Genomic DNA, 22,044 nt, shown 5'->3' with positions numbered 1-22,044 from the left:
GATAGCCCCAGTAATAACACCCGCTTGCTCTCTTGTGGAGCCGGGGAGTCGTTAATGGCACAGGCTGCCCGCGTGCGGAGAGCAAAGAGCCGAGATAGCTACCCCCCGGTGGAAATGGTCCTCCTCGAGTATGCAGGGCGGAAGATTTCCCTTGGTAGCAGTTAATTTGGTAAGTTAGCTACTCTCCTCGTTATTTGTTATTGCTATTTACATTTAAAATACATTAACATTTGTTATGTAGAAGCTGTGTTAAGATAGGGGCGGGGATGGGGGTGAGGGTGGGACTACGTTTACCAGCCTTTCAGTAGTTTGGGGTTCTTTGCTGTGGGGAGACACCAGTAGTTTCACGAACCCTTTTCCTTCCCGTGCCGCATACTACAACTTGCGTGGCGAAGCAGCTCGCCTGCCCGCCTATAGCTGAGCTATCTGGGGGGGGGACAAGCATCTCCACCTAATTATGCACAAATACATCGGCGTGGAGAAGCAGTGACGTCTTTCCTCGCTCAGGCAGCCCCCGCCGCGGGAGCTGCCCCTGGCGGAGCCCCGAAGCGCGGCGCGCCCCGAGCGCTGCTGCCGCCGCCAGCCCCGGCCGCGCTCGCGGGACCTCCCTCGCCTCAGGTCCCCGTTCAAGTTTTGCTGGGACCCCCGGGGTGTGCAGGGGGGGCTTTGGGGGAGAAGGGGGCGCCGGGCGGGGGCGGCCGCCGCGCCGCGCCTCTCCTCTCCTCGCCTCGCCTCGCCTCCCGGGGCGGGCCGGGGCCGGGGCCGGGGAGGGGCCGCGCCGCCGGCGGCTCCCGGCGCCCCGCAGGACGGCGCGGGCCCGCGGCGCAGGTAGGGCTGGGGCGGCTCGGGCGGGTCCCTCGCCCAGGCGCTGCCCGCGGCGGCCAGCGCTTCCCCCGCGACCCGGCCGCGCGCCAACGCCACTTTGTTGGGGGGTCGCGGGGCGCCGCGCTAGGGCCGCGCCACTTTCCCCCGCAAAGCTGAGGTCGCGGCGGGGCGCGGGGTTTGCGCGGAAGATGCCTTTTTTAAGGTTGCGGTTCCTTTTCCTGGGAAGCTTTGGGTCGTCCTGAACGCAGAGTGGACCTAAAGGTATATCTGCCGCGAGCGATGTTTGTGCCTGCCCGTAAGTAGGCGTGAGCTGCACATGAAAATGCCCGTCTGTTTAATAACTTGACTTCGGTCCAGCATATGTCTTTCAGCACAAGCTGCCTAGAAAAATTCTCAGTTGTGTGGTAGTATCCTGTACGGATTTTCTTTTTGGCTACGATCATTGCAGTGTAAATATTTCCTATTTTTGTTTCAGCCAAGAAATAGGCTCAAACTGCGGAAAAGTTAGGGGAAAAAACTGCAGCTCCCTTTTCTTGAATGAGCTGGGAATACAAATTCATTTGTAAGCTTACAAATTTCTTAGATGTTGCTTGCCAATCACTGAGTACTTTCACATAGTCAAAGCAGATGTGTAATTCGTGTATCATGTACAGCTTTTTCATCAGGTATGTACTTTTGATTATAGGGGAGGTCTAAAACCTCAATTTGGAATATGCCATTAGTGCTGAAGACATTCCATAGCATATTTTCTTAGGTTTTTAACTCAGCTTTGGCAGCAGCAGTTTGGAAAGCAGACTAATGTAGTGACTTTGTTTAGGAAAATGTTAGTGTCCAGCAACTTGGGAAAACAACAACAACAACAAACAAGGCTGGAGAGTAAAATTTGTTTCCCAGCTACTGATCTATGCTGAGAAGTCTTGGGTGCTTTGACTGAGCAGCATGTCTGATGTGAGACTGAAACTGCAGGCTGGCTTTAGTCAGCCCCCCTGAATGGCATTTGTGCCCCCTAACACAATAACGGGAGGAAAGCATACATAATTAGCTATGTACTTTCTTCTAGCAGTGCAACTGTCTGAGCTGGAAACAGCATTCAGGAAAGTAGCAGGCAGGGTGGGCGAATTATCTATATTGGTTGCTACTCAATAGCACTGTAAATAAAATGGAGTTAGGAGGCCTGTTTTTGTTTTCCATCTCAGGTCAGAAATGCCAGGCAGGCAGATGTGCTTCGGAATTTCTTAATAAGCTGGACAAACAATGTAATTTACACCCAAACTTCTATGTGTTTGTTCATATAACTCACGCTCGTGCACAGCTTCAGAATGTGGGACCTTATCTAGTAAAATTTATTTCATTTTTCTTACAAAGATGACTGTAATCACCATGTGCCTTGTACAATCAAATTTAAATGTAGGTTGCTTCCACAAGACGTGGATTAGTTGTATTGTGGAGGTACTGGTTGGTAATAACACTCTGGAGAGAGCGCAGTATTGAATTCCTCTTCTTTAAAGGTGCATTTGTAAGTGTGCAGTCTTACAGGTTGAAATAAGTCTCAGGTAGAAGCTGAGTAGTTCACAGGATTGGCAAGATTTAATTTGCTCCCTCTGGCTCACTGATTCAAATCCATACCTTGCAAGAAGCTCTCACCTGCTGGCTGCTCAGTGACCTGTGTGAAGTGAGCTGGTTGTATCTGTGTAATTTCCCTTGAAATCGCTTATCAGAGCTGGTATGTGTTGAGTGTCAGGTGGTGAAATGGTCCGGAGTCTGCCCTGTTCTCCAGGGGCTGTGCTGCGACCGTGCTAGCTGTGACTCGCCAGAGGCAACACCGGTGGCAGAAACTGAGCTGCCTTTGCCTCAAAGACGGGGACAGCAAAGACGTCCTAGCCCTGCCTATTCCGTAAGTTTTACCATTGCTTCCCTAGTGGAGCTGCTCTAGCTAAAATATGCACAGCTAATGCCTGCACTTAAAATGTAATTAGGAGCGCGGGATCGTTTCCTCGGGGCGGGAGCGCCGGGAGGAGGGTGTGCAGGGCTGATAGTGGTGAACGAGCTGTTCTTGACTTGCAGGTAAACAGAAAAATTTGGTCTAATGAGCAGTCTGTCAGGAACTTTCTTAACCACGCTTTTCACAAAAGGACCTATTCTAATAAATGAGGGCATACATCTAGGGAAGCAAGTGCAGTTTAACAAAAGCAGTTAACTCAGCTATGCAAAGAACGCAGGAACCATGCATTAACATATTTAAGTTTGCTTAACATCTAACAGAGTTTGGAGTGGGCTTTTGACTGCAGCTGGTAAGGGTTTCTTGAATTTATATTCAGATTACTTGGCAGGAGTTTTGCACCATGCCTCTACGTACCTTTTTGTTGTCTAGGCATTTGCACTTCTTTTCATTAGGGAAAGTAAGCAGCTTTTGAGAAGGGAGAAAAACAGGTTCTTTGCATATGCACTACAGTTTTAGTCAAAAACTGAGATATGTTGATTTTTGCCTGTAGAAAACACCATAACATTCATGTGATTGAGTGTGTTCATTTTTGTAATGAAATACGCTATTTAGTGATAAAAATCATATTATTAAAAAAAATCAAATTATAAACCTTTTCTTAGGTTTGGAATGAAATGGAGTAATGGAATTATGGACAAGATTCTTATATCCTTATTCCTGTTAAGTAGCACCTCACTCAATACACGATCCCAGAGGCACCAGATTGCACTATTTAGTAGCTGTTACTGACTCATTGTCAGCAAGCCTAATAGAATTTGATCCTGATTTATAGTATTTTTAAAAGATTAGTCTTTTAGTAGTTGGTTCTTATGTTTGCCTTTGAAATATGTGTTAGAATCAGTATATCATAAGCTTAAATATAATTAAATTCTTTTTTCATATATGAGAGTATCAAGACACAGATTATTCTAAATATTTTTCCGATGAAATGAGTATGTACCATCTAAGCCACCTGTCAGAAAAACAGGAAGAGTATTCTGGGGGGTGAGATTGGCTTTACTAGAACAGTTTTATTGATTGTGTCAGCATTCCTGTTAATTAACTCATTCAGACTGTCTGGTCTCTAATTGATGTTTTGCCTGTGTAAGGGTTTAAGGTTGATTCCTTTGAATGTACACATTAGGTTTATATTAAAATGTAGGCAGGCAGCTACATCCTACAGGATTCATGCATGTTTTATCTGTGTTTTGTATCTGATTATCAAAGAAAGTAGTCCATAGGCACCAATGAGATACTATTTCTGAGCCCTTTTGATGTGCGAGACAGTGAGAGAGTATGGACCTGGGAATCAGAAACTATAATTTTAACTTTGCCCTGCCTCGCTATGACCTCAGGAAAGATGATTAATCTTTTTTCTATTGCTGTAAAAGAGTTCTTCTAATGCTACTGAATTCTTTTTACAGAACACAAAGATGCAAATTAACTCCTGCAAAGTAGTGTGAATACGAAGACTTTATATTAATAATATGTTCTGTTTATGGTAGGAACACTAGGACGGCTACCAGCTGTGGTACTGTTGTAGTGTCCCACCACTCCAGTTACAGGAGTTGTATGAACAGCCAAAAGCAATAGTAAGAACAAGCTTAACAATGATCCCACCTTAAGGACTTTATAGTCTAAAATTTAAGACAAAAGACAACAGAAAGAGAGAAGGATGATGAAATCATGACAGCAGCTGTCAAGCTACAGTTGTATTACTGTTCACAAAAATCATAGAAATGAAAATGTTAAAAGGGCTTTTCAGGTGTTAACAAGTTGTTTCTGCCAAGCAGAAGGTTTCAAATAGGAGTCAGCACCAACATACTCGTTTGAAAAATTAGTCTGTTACCAGTGAGGGCTGGTATCATGGTTCTGCTGAAGAAAGAGTCAACTTCTTGATAAGTACAAGAAATGAGAGGGAAATGGGAAGGTGCCATGAAAGACATGGGGTTTGAAAACAGGAAGCAATTGAGATAGTGTGGCCAGTGAAATAACTGACATGTTGTCACATGGAAAAAAGATAATCTTTGTAGGAGACTTCTGAAGGTACATGAAAAGGCATCAGTCAAATTACTGATCAGTGAAAAAGAAGCTGCAGTAGCCGAATGGGTGACAGAATAGGTAGACTTATATGTGTGTGGATATAAAGCCATAATTTGGATATTTGCAGGAAATATTCAGAAGATCTGAAGTACAAATGTGTGAGTACTCAGGGGGCTAAGTTTGAGGTGATTCACCTGTTACTGGCCTGAAGGACTGCAAGGATGGTGGTCCACACTGACAGGGAAGGCACACAGAAGGGAGGAGAGTATACGGCTGCAGTGAACTGAAACTCAGGTTCCAAAGAGAGGTAAATAAAACAATATGTGACAGCAGAGGAGTAATGACCTTAGAGGCATACGGAAGGTGGGGTCTGTATTTGTGGGTGGCATTGCCCAGGTGAGAGGCAAGGGGCCAGTTCCCCAGCCTGGTGGCTCTGCTTGCAAGCACCACCAGCCTGAGGTTGCGGTGTGCATCGAGACGACCTTTGGGAGGATGTGCTTGAAGGGACAACAGAAGAGGTAAGGAACACAGAGATCGTGGCAGCTAAAGAAAGAAAACATGATCAAAACAAAGAGGGTGATGCATTGTGTTTAAGGCAACTGACAGGTCAGTGAGCAATAGCAGGATGGATATTGAATCAGTTCAGCAGATGAGCTTATATGTTGCTTTAATAGAGGACTGCAAAGGAAAGAAAACTGAACTGGGCAGGAAACAATTTAAAAAAAAAGATAGTTTATTTTTTGATGTATATTGCCGGCTTTTTCTTAAAGAAGACATTGTCTTTTTAAAGTTCTGCATACATTGCAGACATTATGCTATGAGTTCTTGCCGAGTCAGTCTTATCTCCTTTAGGGGCAGATTCTGTTAGTCCTCTCCAAAGCAAGTAGCACTTCATTCTGCAGGTAATTGTACAAGGGAGATATGTGCAGCACAGAATGCTTGAGAGAGGGCAATAGGATGTAGTTCTTCACATATCTAGGTCTTAGCTCCGTGAGAAGATTTTTGCATTAATGAAAACAAACACATCTGTGGAGAGTCTCAAGGAGTTCAGCATATTCACAGCATGTTTTGAAATTTCTCCTTTATAGAAATCTTGTTTATCTAATTTGGGGACTTTCTTATGAGACAGTCTCATCAGCAACCTGTAGCAATGGAGCTCAGTGAGTTTAAAGAATTTAAATAGAAATATTGTTGTCATCTTTTAAGTTACTCATACTTTGTAGGAATATTTTGGTATGAATTTTTTCTTGCAGACACTTTTCTGAGCTGTATATTCAAGGTGGAGGTAACTTTGACTTAGTTTTTCTCCTGTTCCCCACTGCTATTTGGAATGAAATCCTTCTCTATCAAAAGGGCTTATGGAAAGTAATAATGAGATTACCAGCCATAGCATGCAGGGGGTATGGCAATACTGCATGGCAAGTATACTCTGTGGTTCTGCTACTGTGCTTGCCCATGGTGTGGGAGCTATTCGAAAGCTCCCCGGCTCCCGCTCTGCCTGTGTGCTGGGGTTTTCTTCCGCAGGGAGCCCGTGGGCGCCAGGGGAAGCTGCACAATGCAATCTCATTTTGACATGCAATTGGGATGCGGTCATAATTCATATCTAAATATCAGGACTGCAGGGTGCATCTGCCTTGCATTATAGATACAGCTGAACAGTATGGTTAGCTAAGAGAACAGAAGAGGAGGAATTTGCAGCTGCGATGCTGTACATGTCTTGTCTTAAACTGTTTTTAGGGAGATCCTACTACCATGGTGGTATGCTTATGACCACACATACTGCAAAAGGTGAACTAAGCATGGCTATCCAACTTATTTCTGTGTTTTGCTCTTGTTGGCTTCATTCAGGCCTTTTGTACCCTGGCAGTCTATTTTTATTAACCATGTGGCTCAACATTTGCATTTGGTTTTGATTCATGCATAATGATTTAAACGGTGGCTATTTTATGTTACTTGCCTGTTTCTTGGTGTGACCTATAGAGAAGTTTTAGAATCAGTTGATTTGGATCAGAGATTTTGCAAACTTATTTTTAAAGTTTCAGAGTTGCCAAACCGACTAACTAAAAAGGAGCAAAAGAGTTTTGATCACTGGGTTCTGCCAAAAAGAGCCCCGAGAGCGAATGTTTTGTGTGAAAGCATGCCTTGCAGTTTAAGCCTGAAGTGACAATAATTGTAACACAACACTGTTCATGTGACAGCTAGACAAAGAGGCCATTATGCATGGCTGGCCAGCGGCAGATCCTCCCAAAGCCAATAGTCAAACTAAACTTGGTAGCCCCGAGAAAGTGAGTACACTGAAAGCAGCTCCATGTTGAAAAAGAAAGGGCATGTATGCGTGTGTATATGCATTCATGTGTGCCAGGGTCCAGTTACGGTGTAGCTACAAAATGATAGAATAGGTTTGTGTACGTCTTTAATCTGCTCTCAAGGTTCAGGAGATAATAGATGATGTAGAATTGGGAACAAACATGGTGAAAATAAGACAGTATATGTCAACAGACCAAGTAGGTCTTTCAGTTCCTTTTCCTCCAGCAAGACTGTTTCCTACAAAGTGCTTTTGAGCCTATATAATTGAGTTATAGTTTCTGCTAAAGCGTTTACAAAATTTTAGACTACGTTTCCCTGTCAATACGTACTTGTTATGACCAGAACGTAGGCACAAATTATCCTTATGTGTATTAGTGGGGAGCATTTTTTTTGGTGACTTAAAAAAATCTTCTTCAAAGGCTTCAAGACCACAAGGCAAGAATCAGAGCACTTGATACATGAAGAAAAGTCCCTCACAACTTGTAAGCTGTGGTAGTCTTGGCCCCAAAGGCAGTGTACTTGCGTCACCCGTTGTAAATCTATTTAAAAAATAGGATAAAGCAGCTGGAGCGGAAAGCTCTTCAATTAGAAATGTATCTGTTTAAAAACAACTGTTTCTCTTTTGCTGCCCTGGAGGCTGGATTCTGGTCTCCGGTGCACAGGAGGTGGTACCCGGTGCCTACCAGAGCCATTTGGGGTGACACCGGGCAGAGGGCTTTTCACCTCATTCTGTAACTACTGCCTTACGTTTTCTATGTTTCCTTTATTTTATTCTGATTGAGGACTCTGTCTAGTCTTTGCTTTTGAATGGCACTTTCTCCTAACACTTAAGGGAAATGTGATTTACAGAGAGGTCTTTGCCTGTTTGTTTGTTTGATGTGTTGTAATAGTATAAAATCAAGGTACAGTAAGTTAAATTCCTTTAACTTCGCTGAAAGTCCAAATACGCTTTTTCATTTTGCTGTGACTGTTGCTATACTTTTTGAATACAGAAATTCAAAATACATTGTTACTTCATATTCTGCAGTTGTTTTGTTTATAATGACACATTTCCCCCCACTTTGTTTACACTTTCCTAGTGAATATTTTACTTTAGAGAAGCTTTTGAAGTGGTAAGAGAAATCTGAAAGCATTTTTTGCAACTGGTAACAGAATCGTATTAAATAATTCATCTTGTTATTTATTCAGTCCTCTGTCATTAGGCTTGCTTGTGGAGGACTTCTGTCTATACTTTTGGGAGAGGCAGACACCAAAATTACTTACGTCCATATTAAGAGTTTCATATTAGCAAAAATTAAGCTGAAGAACATTAGGCTGTATTTTGTGTGTGTTGTAAAAACGATACATCAGAAAACATTGTATGCAGATAGTTCTATTTGAATTTACATGGTGTAAGTGCCTTAGACACGGATGATTTTGTCACCTCCATCTGCATGAGTAGAGGGCCAGGCTGTGTTCCCACTCCATCCAGCTGTATGCTTGCTGCTCCCGGCAGTGAGCCCTTTGCTGGCTCCAGCGATGCGGCCCTCAGGAGTGCGTGCAGGGTTCGTATGGCCTCAGCACTTGCACTCACAAATTGCTCTTTATGCCAAGTTGTGATCAAGGGTCAGAATTAATTAGCTTAATGATTTTGTCTGAAGTTTACATGACAATAAAAATCCTAACCAATTTTGGCCTGATGCTTGGGATGGTGGATTTGGCTTCTTTCTTTGACTTTGGTGTGCCTGAGGGACAGTGCAGAGTCTCACCACTCCTGGGAAAATACTAGGAAGTGTTTGGCTTCGGGGACTGAGGCTGGCATAATTCGACTCCTGACCAGCTCCTTTCTCCAAGGTTTAAATTGTATGTTTTGGTAAATCTTCTTAAGGGAGAGAAAATAGTGAGGGTATTGCCCAGCTGGTGTCAAAGAGAGACCAATCTCATTGATTAGAGAAACCTTCTGGGAAGAGCGATCGCACTGGCAGAGCGCAGCCAAGTAATTTAGGTGAATAAATGCTTCCCAAGGGCAGAGCTGGGTTAGACAGGCTGCTTTTTCCAACAGTCCTCAAGAAAAAGATCAGTAATCATTTTTTTTAAATTGTGTTAGAACAGTGTCAGGCCACATAGAAGCGAGGCTTTCCTTTCCTCTTGCAAGCGCTATGGAAATGACGCTTGTGATCTCTGTCTGGGCTGTAGGTAAGGAATGTTTGTAGGCCACAGCACAGCCTTAGTACTGCAATGGATTTTAATTATCCATATAATTACTTTTTTGTGCATAAGAATCCTTTCAATTATAATGTCACTACTTATGTCTTAAAAAATCCATGTCATATGAAACAGGAAATTGTCCTTCTACTAAAGATAGCAAAGCAAACAGCCTCTGGATTCTGAAATCCACAGTTTCTTATGTGGCCTTTTTACTCAGCTGAAGGACGTTATTTCCAAATAGTGGTGTTTAAATTTGGACAAATGAACTTTTGTCCAAAGTATGTTTTACTGTTCAGATCACATGTGCTTGTACCATGTTTGTGATTGGGACCACAAAAGACTAGGATGCTTGACTGTATTTTAAAAAGTATGGGTAGGGCATAATGTTGAAATGGTGCTGTATGATTCTGGCTTGTTGTTTGCAATTTGGTATGGGCATCACTAGCTCTCATGACATGAGCTCCCACAGTCCTGTTTGATGCCATCAGGTCTTCCAGTCCTTGGTGTTTTCTGACACACTGAAAGTGTCTAAATTACTGTATTGTGTGACATCAAAAATACAGGGAACTTTGAAACTCTTGAAATCTTCATTTTTTATATTGCAACTAGGAGACTCTCAGCAAACTAAACTCTTTCCCATCTTTCCGTGAAATCTTTTTGAAGCATTGAATCAATTGTGTTCAACAATTCTCCTGTTAGGATGCACTAATATTCTCAGTTTGTATCCGCTCTAGAGTAGCTCTTACTTTTGTGGAAAATCTGGTTAAGTGTAATAGGAATAAACAGACACTTAAGCCTAAACGGAGTTTTTGTGGACTCTAGAATGGGAGTCCCATTTACCCATTTCTGGTAAGATACCATCTTCCTATGTGCCCCAAATCTCGTGACGCTACTTCCAGAGTCCTCTCTCATGTGCTTTGCATTTTTAAGTGAATATCCGTCAGTCCTGGAAGATTCTTCCATCAGACTACCTGTCCCCTACTGCTTCTTCCTAGTCCCCTTTCCTTGACAGAGGTTACGTACCTAGAGATGGGACAAGTGAAATAGTTAAGAAGTAATTAATATCTATCCAAGTTTGACTGAGTGTTGGTTGGGGACTGTGGAGGAGAGGTGGAACAAATGACTAATGCCGTCATTTCTTAGCGCTTTGGAGCAAGTTCTGGCAATACCATGGTGGAAGAGTGTTTTGTACGCTGCAGTGCACAATTATTACTATAGTAGATTTTGCTTAACTAGGTAATTGCTGTGAATGCATAAGAATTTTGTTTTAAATTAAATACTGACTTATCTGCCAGCACTAAGCACCTGTGGCTAGATTGCTGCCGCTGCTTTGTGCGTGAGGCAATCTTCTGCGTATGATCTATGAGAAACTGCAAAGTATTAAATATTTTGTCTTTCTTAAGGTTATGTTTATGAACAAGAGGTCTAGGAGCAAAGCTTGCTCCCTGGTCCCACCAGCGCTGGCTCTCTGAAGCGCGTTGCACGTGAGAGCTTTGCTGCTTTCTCTAGCTAACTTATATGTGTGTACGGGGTGTAGCGAGGCTAATGGTCTGCCAAATGCAACGGGACTGGCAAGTGTCTCATCTGTCCCTTTCAGAGCACCTTCAGCATCGTTTTCCTTCCTCTTGGGCTTCAGTCATAGGCATCTCTGTGGTCCACTCTGGCAGGAGCAAGGTGCTGAGAGCAGGGATGATCCGGGAGGACTTTGACCCTTGGTGGGGTGTGAGGGCCGTGCCACGGGGAGGGGAGCCCGGCGCTGTCTGGGGGGCCCTGGCTGCGAGGCACTGCTGGCCCCTGTGGAAGGAGGAGCGCTGCCCGCCTGGGAAATTTAGGAAACGTCTCTGTAAGGGAGCCTTTGGACTGTCTTACGCAGTTGTTCCATGAGGAGACTGCATTTTCCTCTGTCTTTCCAATTTTGAGAATGGTACTTCTAAAGAAAATTGCATAACTTGCACAAGCTCTCTAGTTCTGTTACTCTGTTAATATAATGATCATAGTCTATGTCTTAGGTAGTCTTTAAGTATTCCTTCCTCTCCCCCCCCCCCCCCCCCAAAGACTTCCCTCCTAATTCTTTCTATTTAGATGAGTACAAATGTAAAGGCTGAAAAACCAATCTGGGCCTTCCCCCCCACACCCCCCGAGGGCATTAGAGAGGAGCAATGGGGAACTGCTCCCCCATGCAGCCGGGGAGACCTCTCGCAAGACGGTGTCAGATGGAGGAATTTACCAGTGGCACCAAAGTTTGGTGCATTAACTTGCTGTTTAGTGTGCTTTATAATGGAGCTTTAGTGCTCCTTTAATCCGCGCCACATGCGGATGACCTGAGTAAACCCTGTGGGAAGACAGGGCCTTGTTGTGTGCATGCGGAACAGTTGCTCCGAATCTGACGTACAGCTGTGGCCTGGCTTGTTTGGAAGCGAAGAGTAACTTGATCTTTTAATCTTTTTTTTTCTTTCCCCCCTCCAGACAGATATTGTAAATAACAACTGTTTCTGAAGGATACCTGCCAGTGAGATTGAAATGCGTGTTTTAAATTGAGGGCTAGATTTCACAGTGATTTATGCTGTGTGCAAGGGGTGGAGTGTTTTTATTCTTATCTATTTTTATTTCTTTTAAATTAAAGAAATATGAACAGAGGCTGCAGGCCTGGTTTTCTGACTTGCATTGAGTAAACCAGGAATAACTCAAGTGAAATCAGTGGAGTTACGGAGCAAGCAAAACACACACACAGATCACTTGTGCCTAGGTAATGCACTGTGTAGACTGTGAGCACTGTGTGACTGTGTTGTCCAGATCCCAAAGCTGCTTCCAAAGCCAAAGCAACTGGTCTCTTTTAATAGATTACAAAAGGAAAAAACTGAATTTCCAACTGTGTAATGAATTCTGCTGCAAATACATAGCAGCATTAGCGCACTTCATGCTTTAGTGTTGTTTTACATTAAAGGCACACACAAAGAGTGTATTTTTAATTATTGTATAAGAAAACTTAGTGAGTAGTTACTGGAAAACAAAACAAAATCACAGCGAAAGAGATACTTCCTTGCTTTAAGCATCCCTGCTGCTGTCAGTAGATTTTTCCATCCCCGGAACCCACTTCAGGGAGTCAGGAGACTTCATCTCTGCACTGAAACAGTATTACTCCTCTGCAACTTTAATGAATTTTAAGATATGTCCCATTCTTTCCTGCTCAACAGCAGTTCTTGTCAATTCACATTATGTCTGAATAACAACAGCCAAGATACATGTTTATGATGAATGAACCTCAAAGGATGCAGTGATTTGGATAAACATCCAGATTCGGGGTTCTGGTCTGCACCCCTAAAATGTTTAAGAATATTTTAAGAATATTTTGTGCCTTTGCAGACTGTCAGCCTTTCTATGCATACCCCACCCTTTCACAACTCCAATTCTGTTTTGGCAATGGATCAACTTCAGAAATTAGTGTTGTTTTTGTGGGGGTGGTTTTTTTGGTTTTGCGAAGTAGTGCTGGGATGCAGGAAGGAAATGCTCTTTCTCCTCTGACAATGAGAGAAGATGCAAAGCAGTCTTAGCTTTCCTCCTCTTGTTCTTTGTAGGAATATTTTGGAGTGAAGTAGAAATATGCTGCAGTCACTCTGAAAATGTCTAGTGGCATTCAGAAACATCTCTGGAGACTGCATCCTAGATTGTACTTGAAGCTTCCTCTTCCCCTCCTGTGGGAGTCTCTTAGTATGTTTCCAAAAATTAACCTGCTTTCTGTTGTATTGCCTATCTCCAGGGAAATACTAAAGTTTAGTACGTCCAGGTTTTCTCTTATATGTGTGTTTTTCTTCCGTACAGTTTGCAACAAGAGTACCAATGGGAAAAATAAAGAAATGGAAAAGCGGACAGATAAGAGGGCATTACTGGCCTCTTCCGAGATGGCCTCAATCTGTTAAAAATAAATTCTCAGTTGTGATGCTGTGTAAATGTCTTTGTAAATGTCTAAAGCCCCAAAACATACATTTCATAATTCTGATAATGATGTTACACCCATGGTATGCACTGTATGCACTATGCACGTGATTATTGCCACTGTGGCAAAATTGGAGACAATGGGGTCCTACGGGTAGCCTGCAAATGTAGATTAGAAGACTTAAATACTGTTTCCAGCTCTGCAGCTGATTTGTTTTATGAAAGTAGATAAAGTATTTAGATTCCTTGTATTTTATCTATGCAGAGTCATTATGAGTAGTGGCCAGCAGAGCAAAAAGCCTTATGATATCAAAAAAAGTGTTGTAGATCTTATGCTTTTATGTTGATAAAAATACAATATGTGAGATTGTTACATAATGTATACCTGAAAGTAAGTGTGTTTAAGTAAGTGAATCCTATCTCTTGCTAAAACAGAGATTCAGGGAGATCAGGTACTTGCAAAAGAGAGGAGAGGGAAGAGACCCCTAAAGAGGGGAGAGGAGGGAAGAGACAGGGAGCCACACGTAACTTGCTAGAATTCTTTGCAATTTGGACCAGCCTTGGATTCCCCGAGTGCACAACAAAGACCTTCAGAGGGTGGCAGAGAAGCATCTGCCCTGGCTCATCTCCCCCAGCGGGGGAGACTCTTCCCAGAAAATGGTCACTTGCCTTCCTGGAGGGAGAGGATTAGTGTCCCAGTCTACCCTCTAGAGAGGAGAAAGATTTATTCATGAACTAGCTCACCAGGCAGTTGACAGGTTAAGTTGGACGAAGCGTCCGTCTTTTGCCCAGCCCACAGTAGACAGCTTTCCTTTGGCTTTCATCGAGAGGGCATCCTTCCGCCTTTCAAGAACGGATGCAATGGATATAGATACAGTTTTTGTTGCTCTTTTACGCATTCCTACCTTTCTTTTCGCTCTCTAGAGCTATGCAGAAAATTGGTAAGGAAGGTGAAATAATCCCTTGCTCTTTACCGGATGAAAAGATGTAGTTTTAAGCAATATGGCAGCTGGCCTGTCCATCTTCCTTGCTAACAATAGCAACATACATTGCCATGCATTTAGTAAAAAGGCTGCGTGAAATTGGAAAGAAGTTGTTAGTCAAGAGAGAATGCCTGAATAAGCTCAGAGTCATTTTGCTATGTCAGGACTGGTAGATGTTAATAGCTTGGGTTTTAGAGCCAAAAGAAGATCAGCTGGTAGTGAAAAGAATATAATAGTGCTTATGGGCCAGCCTGGGCATGGAGTTTTCACCAGGTGTCATGACCATGAATCTGAAAAGTCAACTGTCAGCACCATCCAGCCTACCCCAGTAGACCGGAGGAGGACTTCACTTCATCCTGGCATCAGGCGATGAGGCGATGCCTCAGGGTGGCTTCTCTAATCACTCCCTTCTGCTCAGACTTTGCATTCCTGTACCCATTTACGTTGACCTCTGCTGCAGTCTGCTTTTCTGGTTCTTCACCCAGCACCTGGTGGTGCTGCTTGGGAGGACGACCATGCCGGCTGCTGGCCAAGGTGGCCAGGCAGCCACCCTCTCCGCCGGGATGGCCTGAATACTCTTGGGCTATCCTCCTTTTCAGAAGAAGCAAGTGGTTTTGTGAATGATTTCAGGTCTCATCCCAAATTTCCACAGATCAGAAGAGGTCCGTTTCATTTTTGTTCTTCACAGCAGCTTCCTTACTGCTGTCCAATCCATTTACAAATATTACAGTGTTTTTCAGTGTTCTCTCAGTTGGTTGTTCATTGATGTATTGCTGAACATGAAATTTTGACCTGGCTGGCACTGTGGATTGCTTATATCTCTCATTAATTAAGAAATGTTTACATGTGCATTCAAATGACCATTCTGTTTCCTTCTGTAAGTGGCCAGTGTTTTAAATTTCCATTTTTAAAAAATTGCACACTGCTCACAGTATCTGTTTTTTTATGAATGATTGAACCAAGGCCAGTGTTTCTGTAGTTTTAACTGAGCAGCAGTAGAACTTGTAACAAAGATGCTGCTAATACCAGTTGGGCTGTAAGTCTCCTTACAAAGTTTGCCTGTTTTTTGGCACAGTCTCTGATACACACTCTCCAGTCAATCACAGTAAAGTGCCTAATAACAGATGTGGCAATTAAGCTGAAGAACTCTGTCTCTCTCTTTTAATTTTTATTACAGAGAATAACAAAGTACCTCATTAAACCCACCATCATAGAGATTCTTTGAGTTTGGCATACAAATGTCTGTAAAAATCAGATCTCTGAATAGGGTGCCTTGTTACTAAAGGTGCTTTATCAGACAGTGCTATGAATAGACTGTTTTTGTAATGACAGATATGTGCTCATGCTGCTGCTGTCCTTTTACATCCCATACTGCAAAGAGATACAGATTTAAAGAATGCAACATGTGTCCTAAAGGATCATAATTTGGGGGTTTTAGGGCCCTGTGCTCAAGTTAATAAAAATGCAGTCTTGATTCTTCTAGTTTCAAATTACACTGCTTACAGCGGGAATTAGCACCAGACAGCACTTTTAGGAAGGTTTCAGATAACCTGGAACCAAAGTGAATTAACATATTTTAATAGGAGAAATTATCTTGAAAAAAATATTAATTACAACCAAAAAGGTCTTCTTTTGATTGCTACAGTTTCTAAGGCAATTGCCTTCATTAGTTTCTTTTAGTGATGAACCAGGCACTCTTTTTTAAAGGAGAGTCTGGTCGATCATTAAAAGAAATTAATTTAAGCATTTAGTGATTTGGGATGTCTTAAGGAATTGTGGTAAGAGAAAACTGAGACTGATATAAATCACAACTGGAAACTTCAATATGAAATGACTGTTACTATGTATAAAGTGCAAAGTTGTTTACTTTGTCATTGCTGGAAAGAACATATTTTATTACTACCGATCACTAGTATTGGCAGCAGTTGTATTTTGTAGAGCTTTATATTTATTCACTAAAGCACAATGTCTTTCCTCCAGCTTCAACTACTTAGCTAAGAGTATAGTGAGTCTGTGACTGTGTCTGTGTACATGTACATGCGTATATACACGTGCAAATGTGCAAGAGACTGTTCCAGATCTCTGGGCAAGCTGAATTTCTGTCTCTGCTGACTAAATAAGGAGACTAAGCACTAAAATTACACATCTGCAAGCAAAGTTTTTGTTTTGAATGATTTTTAAAAGAGGAAAAGAAGTGTTGAGGTTTAGATATCCTAAATGTTCATCTACTCCCTAAGTGGTTGTTCACATTATTATTTGTCTGCGGGTATTAAAGGGCACAGACAGGAAAGTGAGACCAATTCAAGTCATCACCCGGTAATATCAAGGAGCAGTGCAAGTCAAACAAGCTAGTAAGGAAAGGTCAGGGCTTGTAGAGAGAGGCTCACAGACATGAGCGTTGTTTTCAGAACTGCAGAAGATCGTAAGCGTTATGAATGGCATACCATCAGAATAAAACTAAGTCTTGCCCCGATTCCCCTGGGGAAAAAGCATCGAGATAGAGCAGCCATCAGTATAAATGCACACAGTGGGATCACTTGATGGCATCTTACCAGGGCTTTTAGCAGCAGTATATTAAGTGTGGTGAGGAGAGAGAGGAAAAGGGGTGAGAAATAAAATGGGTTTGATCTAGCATGTGATGGTCTAGAGAGCTCCTTTCATTTACCCCAGCTAGGAGCAACCCCCTAAAGATGCACTGAAGGGAGCTCCCAGTGTTAGGCCGGTTTGCTATGAAACATCACTGTCGTGTATGTTGCTCACTCTCTAGGATGGTCTCATCGGGTCACAGTGTGTAGCCTCAGTGCAGGCTGTTCAGGGCAGAATTCCCTTTGACTTTAACGGAATAGAGTTTGTCCCTTTAACTGTGATTTGGTTTAAAAAATTAGAATTAACCATGCTCTTTGGTTTTGCATTCTAGTCTTTCGTTTTCCTCTCTGAGGAAAAATGAAGGAATGCTATCCATTCTAACCTTTGCAAATGCCAGAATAGAAGATAGAGGAAATTAATGAGTATTATGTGGATGAAAACATTTCTGGGTTCCCTGTTCCTCTATCAGTATGTTTTGGACTTATTTTGACGTGGGAGGACCTTGTGCAATGAATCATGGATGCTTTGAACTAGATTGCTGGAGGTGGAAATAAAAGCTGATAAGCAATACATTGAAATGCTCAGAGGCTACATAGATTGTTAGAATAAGATGGCATCGGAGTTAATTAACTTTATTTTTTTCCTGATCTTTGGAAATTGAAGTCTGTAACAAAGCACGGTGATCAGAATTTACAAGAGTGAAATGCTCAGTCTCAATCATGAAAACAGGAGCGAACTGGAATAACAACTTTTTGTTTAGTGCGTTCTGTGCAAATGGAATTTCCTTGGATGATTTACAAAGTTAAGTGTTCTGAAACACTGTTAGTTGTGAACACTGTTCACAAATTATAACCATTTATTAGCAATTAGAAGGTATAAATGGAGGATGTTTATGTGTGTGGTTTTTTTAATGAAAGAGCCCAGGGAAAGACTATCATAAGTGTGGGGAACTGCAGACTGAAGGATTTTTTCAGTGATAATGGAGCCTGTGTCTGGTTAGGAGAAGACTAACGTGTGATGGAAATGTACATGGAGAGAGAGAATGTGTATAATGGGGGAAGGAAAAAGGTAGAGGAGGCATTTGAAAAGAGTTAAAAACAAGAAAGCAAAAAACATTTAAAGGAGGGAGGACACATTTGAAATGGGTACAAAAATAAAGAGGAAGCTAAAGGAATTGTCAAAGACCTGTGATTGTACTCCTTTGTACAATGGTAGAAAATTGGAAGTGATATGTTACATATATAGCTGGTACTTGAGATGACAGAGAAATAAGATTCACAACAGCTACGGTCAAGAGAGGATGAAGCCATAAATGAATATTTCCGCAGAAATGGAAGCAAGGAATCTGCGTTTAGGCAACCACAGGATTGTCCCAGGCAGCTTGTCAGCAACCACAAAGTTTTCACAGTTGCATCCATAAGTACAGTATCCCTTTCTCATATTTGCTTTTGTAAAGGGTATCCTCAAATCCTGGTGATTTTATCTGATTAAGGGACTGTGCTAAAAATTGGATACAGTTTTTTTTGGGGGGGGGGCTTTTCTGTTAATCTTGTTGTTCTGTAATAAACCTTCTTATACATGCCAGTAACATCTAATATGAGAAATAATTTAAATAACTTTCCTTAAACATGTGCATCTGGCCATGTTTTCCTTAAACATGTACATCTAGTGTTCTAGCCGTCCATGGCAGGTACCATTAAAATGACATTAGGCTTAATATACAGGCGGAGGGGCTGGTACAAAATACATTATTTGATAATAAAAGGAGGAGGGAGGAGTCCATGTGTGTGGATATGTCTGGACCAAGCCCTGCACCTTACAGCCTTTCTTACAACGTATTTTATTTGCTTTCATTACATTTGACTGTCAACGGCAGCCCTGGGAAAGATGTGCAGGGCTGAGAGGTGCCATGTGTGTATAGGCTGAAAGCTCTTGGTGTGTGTCTATGCCGCCACGCGCACAGCAGCCCTGCAAGCTCATGCCCGCCATCTCGCCCCCAGCCCTTGCAGCTCATTGTGTTGGTCGCCTCATCCCAGCCAGCTCCAGCATCTTCCCCGACTGCACCCTGTCCTGTGTCCCTTCTCCGTTTTCTTCCAAATACGTGGCCAGAGACATCCTTGTGGCAGCTGTGCAGCCCTGGGACCATGGCAGGGGGAGTGCAGTGCACCGTAGGGAGCTGTGGAGAGAGGGGCTGGCATGGGGAGGAGGAAGAGCTCCGAGGTCTGCCTAATGGGTAAAGCAACACATGGCTGCGGAGATGATGTGTCACTATGCTGTTACCAAGTGGAAAAAAAAAAAAAAAAAAAAGGCAAAATGGACATTCAGAGGCAAGCAAAAATAGCCTGCCACCATACAGGCAGTCTGCTGGGAAACTCTGCTCTCTGAAAATCTGCCCAGACTTGACAAAAAGTAAGACATGACTGTTCAGGGTGGCCTTTTTAAAACCAGGTTTCTTGCATGCCTTTTACCCATAGGAGGGGAGGAGGGAACCTGCTCTGGATTCCAAGTTTTCCCTCGATGACAAGCTGCAGACTGCCATTACCTAAAAATCTGACCCTGAGACAGCCTGTGAAGGTTTTCAGTGATCTCTGTTTACAGAAATGGTTAATTATAAATTCTTTTCATGAACAAATTTTCTTTTGTTTGTCCCTCCTCATGCCACATATAGATTCTCTGTCCAATCATATGTGCTCTTCTTTCACTATTTAGCTTGGGGTAAAGGAACATTAAGCATCTTGAGGAATTTTCTTTTCTTTTGGCCAGAGCTCCAAATGTTCAAATAACGGATTATTCTCCTGTAATGCCCAGATCAGAAATGGGTAATAAATATATTTACTTGATGTAATTTTATATGGGTCACTTAATGTTTCTTGTGCTAAAGAAGATATATCAGACTTTGTATTCTAGTTGGCATTTCATTTTCTGAAAGTGTTCTTTTCAGATAATTTAGTTTGAATTCTAGACAGCTTTGACTGTCTTTATTTGGTAACTTTTCATCTGGGTGGATGCTAACTGGACAGCAAGGTTGTCCAGAAGATTTATTTGTTAGCCATTCATGCTGCAGACTTCCCACGTGAATAGTCCTTACGCATACAGTTCCACATGCTATTGGTAACTTATGCTATCAAAAGTTGATATGCTCAAAACCAATACTTGTCTGTCTGAAAAATTTTTCTTTGTATCCAAACAGAGCTCTGATTTAGTGGACAGTGAGAGCTACAGTGAAGTGACCCCATACTTGCGATGTTTGGCAGCTTGCCCCAGAGGAATAATAATGAGTCCATCTGCAAAGGATCTGGCACACTGATATTTGTCTTTGCCATGCCTCCTTGCCCCATACAAACTTGACTTCCACTGAACTTTCTTTCCCTCTCCTTTTAATACTGATTTGAGGGAGGAGAAGGGGATTGATAAATGGGTTTATCATCTCTGCTGGCTTAGCACCTATGGAAACCTGCTGTACAGAGAGTGCGTTGCATGGCACTAAGGGAATCTGGCAGACCGAAGAGAGTCTCACTTCTCAGCAGTCCAGAAGATGCTAGGGAAACTCTCATCTGATCTCTTACGGTGAGAATAAATGTTGTAGAAGATACTGACGAGTGACTTGCAGGGAAGTGCTGGGCCCTGGCAGACCCAGTTTGTGCTGGTGATGGAATAGCGCTGTGTTCCTGGGTCTCCACCGCAGCAGGATGCTGGGGGGTGCAGGCTTGCAAGGGCCCAGCCACCTGGGACTGTGCTGCGGCACAGTGTGGCGCTGCTAGTACAAGGCTGGCCTTTTCTGAGAGTTAAGGCTTTCTGTTTCCCATACCGACTCCAACCTGCATAATTACCTGATTTCTTTCTGGAAATGGAAATTTCCTTATAATTGCAGTAAGAGAAGTTATTTGACACTTCTTGTGAAACATTGTGCTGTGTGACACCTGCCGACCTCTCCAGGCTTCCACCGGAAAGTTTTCGTGTTTAAGTAGAAGGTAAGTGCCTTCCCTTGAAATAGGTGGGTGCTTTAGGATAAAATTTTGCTTAGGATAAAATAATAATTATTGTTTTTATTTTTAGAAGGAACAGCATAAACATGCTGCCTGTGAAATGATACCGTTACTTAAAAAATCCTGATGTCATAGCTTCCAGAATGGATATTTTCATGAGCTATGCAACCAATAAAGCCTGATCTCCTACAGATTTGTGGGTTATCAGTGGATTCTCTGGAACTTAATGACTTCAAAAGTTCTTCCTCTGTCAAATTTATTTGAAATGGCCAGGGGATTCGGGAGTTACTGGACATGAGGATGCATATACACATATACAAATACTATTATTACATAAGCCTTGTTTTCTTAGATACAGATGCTAATTAAAAAGACAGAAAAATAAAAATAATCTGGGCTGTTTAAACTGAAGAAAAACTGCAATTCATTACTGTTCTATTTTTCTTAATAACATGGTGCTTGGAGAAAGAAAAGCAGCATTGTATGAAGATCTCAAGTTTGAGACTGTCTCTGCAATACAACCATTGAACAGCATCTCTTGCAGCTGCTCATTCTCATAAAAAACCTTCTAGCATTTGGGAAAGGACACCTGGGACATACCTGCCTTGTCTTGTAGGCCTAAACTTTTCTTAATTGGCATAATCGGCTGCCATAGATCTACAAGGTGAAAAAGCATAGTAGAAGGCTAAACATACGTGAAGCGGAAAAGTGGAAGCGCTGTTGCTTTTGTGTGCTAGAATGTGAGATAAGGAAATTAATACTCTGTTTTGGGGAGGAGGGTTCTATGACTGGGTTACTGCATTTTATGGTTAGTCGTATATTTAGCAAATTCAGCAAGCAAGATGAAGTTGTCAGTAAGTGCATAGCTGAAGGCATACCTACCTGTCAGTGCATGTTCAGATGTGCAGTAAGGTTTGTAAGTAAGGAAGCACAAGCTAAGAGGGTTAGATTTGACATTTTCTGTCACGCGAAGTCCCAGTTTTGCCAGATGAGTTGTACTCATCTCTTTTGAGCCTCTGTGGGAGCCCCCAGCTCAGAGGAGATGCCTTTGGAGTGATAGATTTGGAGGGTCTGGGAGAAGACCAGTCACTTCTTCTGGGGGGTGGCTCCTTGCAGCACCTCTTGTCAGGATGTATCCTGTTTTCCCTCCTGCTTTTCTACACCCGGCTCATAATGCCACGAGTTACCTACCCTCGGATAAAACCATTCTGTT

General features: G+C 42.5%; 1 protein-coding gene across 3 annotated transcripts in view; it reads left to right on the top strand.

Annotated features, from left to right (window-relative positions):
* LOC135324171 (multiple epidermal growth factor-like domains protein 10) overlaps window positions 1–22,044 on the top strand; it is a 104,352-nt gene continuing 82,308 nt past the window's right edge. Inside the window, exon 1 of one of the 3 annotated variants that reach the window (XM_064499866.1) lies at window positions 1–169. The gene's annotated coding sequence lies outside the window, so the exon portion shown is untranslated. Of the gene's footprint in view, window positions 170–765; window positions 829–20,719; window positions 20,817–22,044 lie in introns of those variants that run through there. The other 2 variants (XM_064499868.1, XM_064499867.1) reach the window with 2 other exon arrangements.

This window comes from Dromaius novaehollandiae, chromosome W (genome assembly GCF_036370855.1).
Source record: "Dromaius novaehollandiae isolate bDroNov1 chromosome W, bDroNov1.hap1, whole genome shotgun sequence".
Lineage (NCBI taxonomy): Eukaryota > Metazoa > Chordata > Aves > Casuariiformes > Dromaiidae > Dromaius > Dromaius novaehollandiae.
This window is presented reverse-complemented; position numbering and strand designations above follow the sequence as displayed.